Genomic DNA, 9,826 nt, shown 5'->3' on the forward strand with positions numbered 1-9,826 from the left:
CTCTCCTAAACGTGTTTTCTGAATTTAGTTTTATGTTTTTCAAACTATCCAAACATAATTTTCTAAAGTTTTTTCATTTTTGTTTTCAAATGGAGAAAATGGCAATGAAAGACTTAACAATGCCTTCCCTTATAGTGTGAAAATGATGTGATTTTAATCCTACAATGATTAGTAACTAACTATTAGATTTAAACAAAACAATATAAACATATAGGATTTACTTTATGCACACAAAAAACATACGCACGCAAAGACGCAGACATATTAATAGTAATTGAGTCGATAGATGGATGGACAAACAGAGAAAGAGCCAGATAGATAGATAGATTGATTGAGAGAGAGAGAGAGAGAGAGAGAGAGAACTAAATACTTATTTTCAGTACAAGAAACTACTTTAGAATAAGTACTACACAGTGGCTGAAGATGACAAGACACCGGCAATTAGTAATCAAGCCATCTTTTGAAGAGCAATGGATGCAGAAAACAAATCTTCGGCTGTCACTGGCTTATGTAGCTGCAATCATGAACAAAGTTCTCAATTAAGGTGGCTGGAAGAGCCTGTGAAATCCCTTCGCTCAAATAATGCTAACTTTGTTATTTTATAGCAACAAATTGATTATGGAAGAATGGAGAAGATTCATAATTTTCACGGGTTAAGTAATTCAAGAATCTGGAAAGAAAAAAAAAAAAATCTAAACTTATGACCATAGACATCTTCATAATCCCAAGTTAAGAATATTTATGAATAAAATTATTAACTATGAGGTAATGTAAAAATATTAATGATTTTCAATGCGGAACAAACGTTAGAAAATGGTTTCAAGATCATTTTCAAAATGTTAGCCAAACACCAAAAAAGTCAGTAGTTTTCGCTAAAAATATTTTCAATCGAAAATGTTTTGTCAAAACAAACGCAAGCCTAAAAGGCATAAAACATTTTCCAGCCACAGCTCATCTCTTCAAACCCCCCTTCACATCGAGCACCCACACCATGGCACACTCTAGACACCATCCCTCTTCAGTTGACAGTAACCTACACCGAAGCCATCCCACTAAAACTTTGAATGTCAATAATTTCATATTTTCGGAGCGAAACAAATAGCAGAAAATGTTTTCCCAAAAAATATTTTCAATTGAAAACATTTTACAATAAAATATATTTTACCTCAAAACAAACCAAGCCAACAATAAAACATCTATATTATTTTCCAAACACCCATCTTTATATGAACGTCTGAAACAACCCTGATTTGTTTTTCACATATTCTTTCTTTTTCTTTTTTTGGGAAAAATATAAAAAAGTCTCATAAACTAACAGTCGATTTTAGAATAGCCATTGAATTTTCAAGTGCACTAATGTGACCAACTAAATTACCAAAGTCTGCCAAAAAAACCACTTTTGTTTTATTCTCTTAAAAAAAAAATAAATAAATAAAAACCCACATCCCCCGATCCATGTGGGTGGCCGCTCGCCACCCCCGCCCACCTCTGGAGTGGCTTAAGGCCATTCGAGGTGCAAAGGCCACCCCCAATGGTGGCCCGAAGGCCCACCCCAAAGAATGTCAGGGGTGGCACGTGCCACTGCCATCTCAAGGGGGCGGTTGCGGGTCACCCCGGCTTTCTCTGGGGTGGCCTAAAGATCCACCATTGGGGGTGGCCCGCGGCCACCCCAACCAAAGGGTGGTAGTCGAGCTACCACTTTACCTCTTGTTTTTTCTTTTTCTTTTCTTTTTTTAATTAATTAATTAATTAATTAATTAATTAATTAATTTTTTTTTTTTTTTTTTTTTAGTTTTTTAGTTTTATATATATAGTATTAATAGTGACACATGTCTTCATTTTATTGATGCTAACGTGGCACACTAACGAAACCCGCCAATTGTTTTGACAAATTTTGACTGCAGGGAGTGATTTAGTTTTATAATGTATATTTTTAATATATTGATATTGGTTTTAGTAAGAGTGACATATGTCATCTTTTTATTGGTGTTGATGTTGACACTAACAAAATATGTCGAGTATTTTGACGGAATTTGACTACAATGACTAAATTGTTATTTTTTGCCTAACTTGAAGACCTTTGAATTATTTTTTATTCTGCAATGAACGATTTGTAATTTAGGCCAACCACATGGATTGATTTTGCATTTATCTTTTTCTTTTTTACAAAAAAAAAAAAGAAAAAAAAAAAAAGAAAAAAAAAAAAAAGGTTTTGTTTTGTTTTGTTTTTTAGTTTTTAAGATAATAGAGGTATTATAAGAATATTTCGACAAAAATGGCTTTTTTGGTACACTTTTGTAATTTGATGGGTCACATTAGTACACTTGAAAATTTAGGCGGCTATTCTAAAATTGATTGTTAGTTCAAAGAGTTTTTTTTATATAAATTTCTTTTTTATGTCTGTTTCCCACCTATATATATATATATATATATATATATATATATATATATATATATATATATATATATATATATATATATATATATATATATTTTCTTTATTTGAACAGCACAAACAACCAAATTTTGAGTTCGTATCAATTTATGCCTAATTGCTCCGCCTATAGTTTCTCGAATCATATTTTCTAAACAAACCATAACTACTGATCCCAACTTGGCAGGCTAAAGAAACCAGGGTCTTAGTATCATCATGTAACTAGTAACAAAATTAACATACAACTTAAATAAACCCAAGTAACATATCAGTTCCCGTGCACATTTAACCACAGCTTGTTTAGTAAAGGTCAAAATTTGATACGAGATCAATATGCAAGTTAAAATTGACCCGAGTTTCATATCTGTTCCAACAGATATATACTCCAAGCTTGTTTAGCATGTCAAGATTTTATTTTCATAAGCACAACCTGTTTTTTGCGTTGAAATCTATATCTCAGTTCTTAACACTCAAATAATAGAACACATGACAAATGGCATTTATCTACGTGTCAAGTGTTCCATCTCTACGATAGGGATGGAACAGAAACTTACTACTTTCGCAACAGAGAGCCAGTGAAAAGAACGCAAAAAAGCATCATCATGTGAAGGGAGGATGTCATGATTCCAATATGTCACATTAAGAAATTTTGCATTCACCTCCCACCTGTTTGAGTTCCCTTCAGACATGTCGGAAGATTTTCTCTTCCCAAGATTCTTCTTTCCCAGGACAAAGCCTGCAAAAGAATAATTAGAAAAGAGGAACTCTTTTAGAAAGAAAAATGAAAATGTGAGGTCAAACATAACTGGGATGGGTCATTAACTGTTAAATTTTAAAGTGTATTTTCTAAAATCCACAGTTATTAATTTTCTTCTTGTTTTGAGTGATGTAGTGAGGAATTAATGTAATTTTAAATGTTGGGGGACACATGTCATTTTCTTCTTCTTAGCCTTTACACCATACTATCTTCTACCTTGGTCATCTAACCATCACTACCCTTATTCAACTTACTTCATCTTTTAATACATCCTAACACCTTCCCAAGGAACATTATTATCATTTCATGTACAAATTCGTTGTTCTTCCTTGGTCACGTGAAAAGTCATGCTTCTCTTCTTAGTTAAATGTGAGAATGCTTTAGAACCCTTCCCTAACCCTTATATATACCATATGCATGCTTCCAAGTCTCTTAATTCCATCATATCTCACCAAAACCCTCTTCTATCTTGTGCAATTGTTGTCAAATTCAAGTTTTGTCTATTTTTGTATTAGTTCATAAATAAGAAGTACATTTTCCCATTTAGTTTTGATCTTTCTTCTTCTTTTGGTTGTGAGTCTTTGGGTTAGTGTAACTTTGTTGTGCTACTTGAGAATGGGTTGTTCCTAATATTTGAACACCGTATTTCTTTACATGATATCAGAGCTTCAAGGGTGGTGGTAATTCATCCTTGGTGAAGAAAATCAATTGGTGGTGTGGAAATGTATTCGGGTGGACGGTTTAACAATTTTGGGGTTGAGGTGCTCAACCATTCTAACTACAAGATATGGAGGTCGTGCATGGAGTCTTATCTTGCTGGAGAAGACTTATGGGAGGTTGTTGGTGGAGGTGATGTGAATCCTCCAGAAGATGCTCCGGAGAACGTTGATAACTTGAAGAAATGGTGGATAGCGAATGCAAAGGCGGAATCTATCTTGAAGAGATCTATTTCCCATGGGCTATTTGAGCATATCATTAGGTGTAAGTCAGCCAGAGAGATTTGGACTACCCTTGATGGGTTGTTCAATAAAAAGGATGTTGCTCGATTGCAACTAATGGAGAACGAGTTGACAAATACAACTCAAGGTGATCTCTCTATTTCTCAGTTATTCTTGAAGATTAAAAATCTTTGTTTGGAGATTTCAGCCCTTGATCCAAAAGAACCTATATCGGAGGCACGAATGAAGCGTCATATTATTCGTGGTTTAAAGAGGGAGTATATTCCCTATGCTACGTCTATTCAAGGATGGGCTGTTCAACCCAAGTTGGTAGAGTTTGAAAGTCTTCTCACATCACAAGAATCATTGGCTCGACAAATGGTGGGATGCTCCATTTCGGGAAGTGAAGGAGATGCTCTCTTTTCTAATAAAAAGAAAAATTTCAGCAAAGGAAAAAATGATGGTTCTAGCAAGCATGAAGATGGTGGAGAATCATTCGAGAAGCGAGATGAAAATAAAAAAGGTGTCAAGTGTTATCAATGTGGTAAACTTGGACACATAAAGAAGAATTACTGTGTGAAACTCAAAGGAGGATATGTAGCCAAGAAGGAAGGTGAACCTGAACATAAAGAAGAGTGGGGAAAGTACTTTATGACAGGAACCACTACGATTGATGCCTTGTCATCAATCAATTATAAAAATGATTGGGTCATTGATTCAGGTTGCGGGCATCATCTCACAGGCGACGAAGCCAAATTCTCAAGCTTCCGAGATTACAAAGGAAATGATGCAATCGTCACAGCAGACAACTCCATTCATCCCGTTGAGAAGGAAGGGGTTGTGACTATCAAAGATGATGGAGATGAACAAATCACACTTAAAAGTGTGTTTCAAGTTCCCGGGACAAAAAAGAACCTCTTTTCGGTGGTCAATGCCGTTGATGCTGGTCACTATGTCTTGTTTGGGCCAAAGGATGTGAAGTTTCTTCAGAATATCAGAATCTTAGATGCAGATGTCATTCATACGGGTAAGAGAATTAAAGACTAATTTGTTTTAGCATCCATGGTTTCTTATATTGATAAAATGAGTACAAATGATGGAGCATCAATTTGGCATGCTAGATTGGGACATCTTAGCATGGATAAATTAAAAGTTATGGTTCTAAAAAATTTGGTGAATGGATTGCCCATGTTGACTACTTTTGGTAGGAATGAAGTATGTGAGGGTTGTCAATATGGAAAAGCACGTCGTCTTCCATTTGATAAATCTCTTTCACAGTGCAAATCACCTTTAGAACTTATTCATGGTGATTTGATGGGGCCTTGTACTACACCATCGTATTCGAGTTCTCTTTATATGCTTGTACTTGTTGATGATTATACACGATTTACGTGGGTATATTTTATGAAAGAGAAATCTGAAGTATTCTCCATGTTCAAAGAATTCAAGACAACTGTGGAAAGTGTGCTCGACAAGAAGATCAAAAGGTTTCGAACCGACAATGGGGGAGAGTTCACTTCTATCAATTTTCACAATTTTTGTTAGGAGCACGGCATTCGAAGGGAGCTTTCGTGTGCATATACACCGCAACAAAATGGTGTGGCGGAAAGGAAGATTCGGCACTTGGTGGAGACTTGCAAGAGTTGGCTTTATGCAAAGAACTTACCCAAAGCCTTATGGGCGAAGGGTATGGCATGTGCCGCTTATATGATTAATCAGGTGCCTCTTAGCTCGATAAACATGAAATCACCATATGAGCTAATGTTTGAAGAAAAGCCTAGTGTCAAGCACTTCAAGGTTTTTGGCTCTATTTGTTATGTTCATGTGCTGGATGCAAAAAGAACTAAATTGGATGCCAAGGCTCATTAATACATCTTTATTGGATATGATGAAAGAAAAAAAAGGGTGGAAGTGCATGGATCCCAAGACCCATAAATTTATTGTTTCTCGAGATGTTGTATTTGATGAAGTCTCTTCATATTATAAGGCGGAAGGTGCTATTATTGGGAGTACTAGTGGTGACACTAGTGTTCACAATCAGCCGCATACAAAAATCAATTTACCATTGTCACCTAATGCTCCTATGCCATCAGACAGCTCTTCTTCTTCTTCTTTTTCACCTATGGAGGAGCAAATCCAATAGGGGGAGTAGTGTTGATTGCCATAAGCTAGAAGGACAGCATGTTGATGATGAAGCAGAAAGTGTACCACCTCTTAGGAGATCTAAGAAGAAAGTCGTATTGCCGGCTCAATATAGGGATGGAAATTTTGTGAGTACGAACTCATATTTTCTTGCTAATCCTATTAATGATTGTGAACCTTCTTGTTTTGATGAAGGTACAGGTGTTAAGGAGTGGAATGGTGCTATGAATGATGAGACGAATGCTCTCATAAAAAATCAAACATGGGATCTTGTGCCAAAGCCTAAGGAAGTGAAGCCTATCACTTGCAAATGGGTTTACAAAGTCAAACGTATTCTTTTACAATCAAAATGCTTTAAAGCTCGTAACCAATCCGGTTTGTCACGCAAGGACAAAGCATATTGAGATTGAGCATCATTTTATTCATGAAAATGTGCTAATGGGTTTAATTGAAGTTTTGGAGGTGAGAAGTAAGGACAACGTTGCTGACATCTTCACCAAGTCACTTTCCAAAGGTCCGTTTGAATCCTTAAGAGAGAAGCTTGGTATCATTTCTAGAAAATCACTTTAAGGGGGAGTGTTAAATTTTAAAGTGTATTTTCTAGAATCCACAATTATTAATTTTCTTCTTGTTTTGAGTGGTGTAGTGAGGAACTAATGTAATTTTAAATGTACGGGGACTCACTTGTAAATGATGGATGACACATGTCATTCTCTCCTTCTGAGCCTTTACACCATACCATCTTCTATCTTGGCCATCTAACCATCACTACCCTTATTAAACCCACTTCATCTTTCAATACATCTTTACACCTTCCCAAGGAACATTATTATCATTTCATGTACAAATTCGTTGTTCTTCCTCAGTCACATGATAAGTCATGCTTATCTTCTTAGTTAAGTGTGAGAATACTCTAGAACCCTTCCCTAACCCTTATATATACCATAGGCATGCTTCCAAGTCTCTTAATTCCATCATATCTCACCAAAACCCTCTTCTATCTTGTGCAAGTGTTGTCCAATCCAAGTTTTATCTATTTTTGTATTAGTTCATAAATAAGAAGTACATTTTCCCATTTAGTTTTAATCTTTCTTCTACTTTTGGTTGTGAGTCCTTGTGCTAGTGTAACTTTGTTGCACTACTTGAGAATGGGTTATTCCTAATATTTGAACACCGTATTTCTTTACATTAACACAACCACAATACCAGAACAAAGGAAAACAATAAATAATGTAGATAAATTACAAGAATCTACTCAAGAAAAACACATCTTACAAAACCAAAGTGAAGTACATTCATAGAATCACCTTAATAACCATACCAAGGGTAAGAAGCTCAGCGAGGAAAGAGCTTAGAACCGTATAAAGTGCAAAGAGATGATATACGGGCTACCAAATAGGATTGAATGATATCAGTATAGCAAACTCTAAGAATAGCAAACTCTAAGAACCGTATAAAGTGCAAAGAGATGATACACAGGCTACCTAATAGGATTGAATGATGTCAGTATGCCCATTGAGAGTCTAGCATTTTGACCATGTTGTTAATTCTCCATACCGGTAGAGTCATCATCAGAATTTCTTTTATCCTCTTTCTACTTCTCCAAAAGTCTACAAACTTCTAAAATGTTGACAGTAAAAGAGTAACAGTGTGGCAGTGTTCAGGGGCAATAAATTGAGACCGTGTCCCCCAATGGAATGTCCAAACTATTTAAGCATGCAGCAATCAAGAAAGAAGCTGTCAACTCTTTCACGGGCAATGAACCAAATAAGTGCTTTACTCTTGGATAGACTACACCATCATATTAATTTTGGCAAGGAAAGAGAGAAAACTGCAGCATCAGCATATAAAGAGAAGAGAATTACAAAATAAATCATTGGTAGATGATTTCCTGAACTTGCTAGCCATTAGGATCACGCCTTAAGTTGGAATTTTGATCGTACCCACCAGGAAAGATTATTGTAAATACCAACTATAAAAGCATTAGGACTCAAAGTAAGCCAATACATATATATATATATATATATATATATATATATTGTGCATCAAGTCCACAGAAAGGATTTTGGCCATTAGAGATCTAACCATGATATGATCAGCTCAATTGAAAGTGGTAGAGAGACCAATCTCAGAGTGAGCATAAAACCGAACATCACATATCCTAAAAGGCATAGATGGTATAAAACATCATGTGTCCAAAAAGGCATCTCCTCAAACTGTTGGGTCATAAGGAAATAAAACCATAAACACTTGACAATTGCAAAACACACACACACACTCAGAGACCTCTATATACATAGAAAGAAAGAAATAATCACAAACCAGAATACCCCTGTGGAATTGGAATGGTCGCTCCCTGCAACTTCCTTCCTCTGAAATACGCTTACTGCAGCTCTAACCCCCCCACCTCAATCCCTTACATTTACCAAAGAGCACAAATGTCAGAAAATTTTAAAACAACATAACAAGAGAGAGGAGAGCTGGTGGAGCTTACCTGTGGGTTTGGGTTTGAAATAGTGGGAAACAGAGGAAGGGCCGTCGTGCTTGATGGAGCAGGGGAGCTGGTGGACCTTACCGCCCAGATCCACCAAATCGGCGCCACCTTCATTTTGCCTCAGATCTATTATTGTGCTCTCTTCGCACACCATGACTTGCAGATTTCTTTTTCCTCTCTTTTTTGAATTTTTTAATTGCATTATTGGTGGATTAGGATTAGGTGTATAATAACGGACCGAGAGGCCCGACTTGAAAGAACTGGCGGACAAATTTTGTGTGTTATATATGGCAAGCTACTAATTTCTTCTATCCAACTTACATACGAAATTTTCCTATTTATTTGTGAAAAAAATAAATAAATAAATAAAATTAAAAGAAAGATCGGTTTCTAATATCACACTCTACTCTTACATTATTTAATACTTCAACGAGCTTTTACCTGGAATACAAGAAGAAAAATAGATTCCCGAAAGTTTTATTACTGAATCACTTTCAAATGGTATATTTAAGATTCGGTCACCAAACCTCTATTTCAGTATTTCTCCTACCTGTCCTCCTTGCTTAGCCCTTCCTCTAAGGGGTTGTTGTGTAACAAGTGGATAATGTCAAGTGATAATTTTCAAAAAAAAAAAAAAAAAAAAAAAAAAAAAAAATCCTGGGCCAAATCCTGTTTTCAGAAAACAAATAAAACAAATTTGAGCAACCGAGAAGTGCTACTCGAGTAAAAGACGAGAGGAAGAGAGTGAAAAGTAAGGATAGGGAGAGGAACATGAGCATAATGAGCATTCTCAACAACTTTTCAAACAATTTTCTTAAATATAGAGAATAAAATTATTTTTTCTCCCTTATCAAAAAGAGCAATAATTCACTACCACCTAAATATACGATTTTTCACCACCTTATATATGTGGTAAAGTGGTCCCCCACTTTAATTTATTTTTAAAAAATAAAAAAAACTCAAAAAGTAGTGAGGGACCACCTTGCCACATATGCAAGGTGGTGAAAAGTTGTATATTTAGATGGCATTGAATCATTATTCTATCAAAAAATAACTCACAA

At 35.6% G+C, this 9,826-nt stretch overlaps 1 pseudogene; it reads right to left on the reverse strand.

Moving 5' to 3' along the window:
• Positions 1-240: 240 nt before the first annotated feature.
• On the reverse strand, positions 241-9,531 carry LOC133868305 (uncharacterized; annotated as a pseudogene).
• Positions 9,532-9,826: the final 295 nt, after the last annotated feature.

The sequence above is a fragment of the Alnus glutinosa genome, chromosome 5 (genome assembly GCF_958979055.1).
Source record: "Alnus glutinosa chromosome 5, dhAlnGlut1.1, whole genome shotgun sequence".
NCBI lineage: Eukaryota > Viridiplantae > Streptophyta > Magnoliopsida > Fagales > Betulaceae > Alnus > Alnus glutinosa.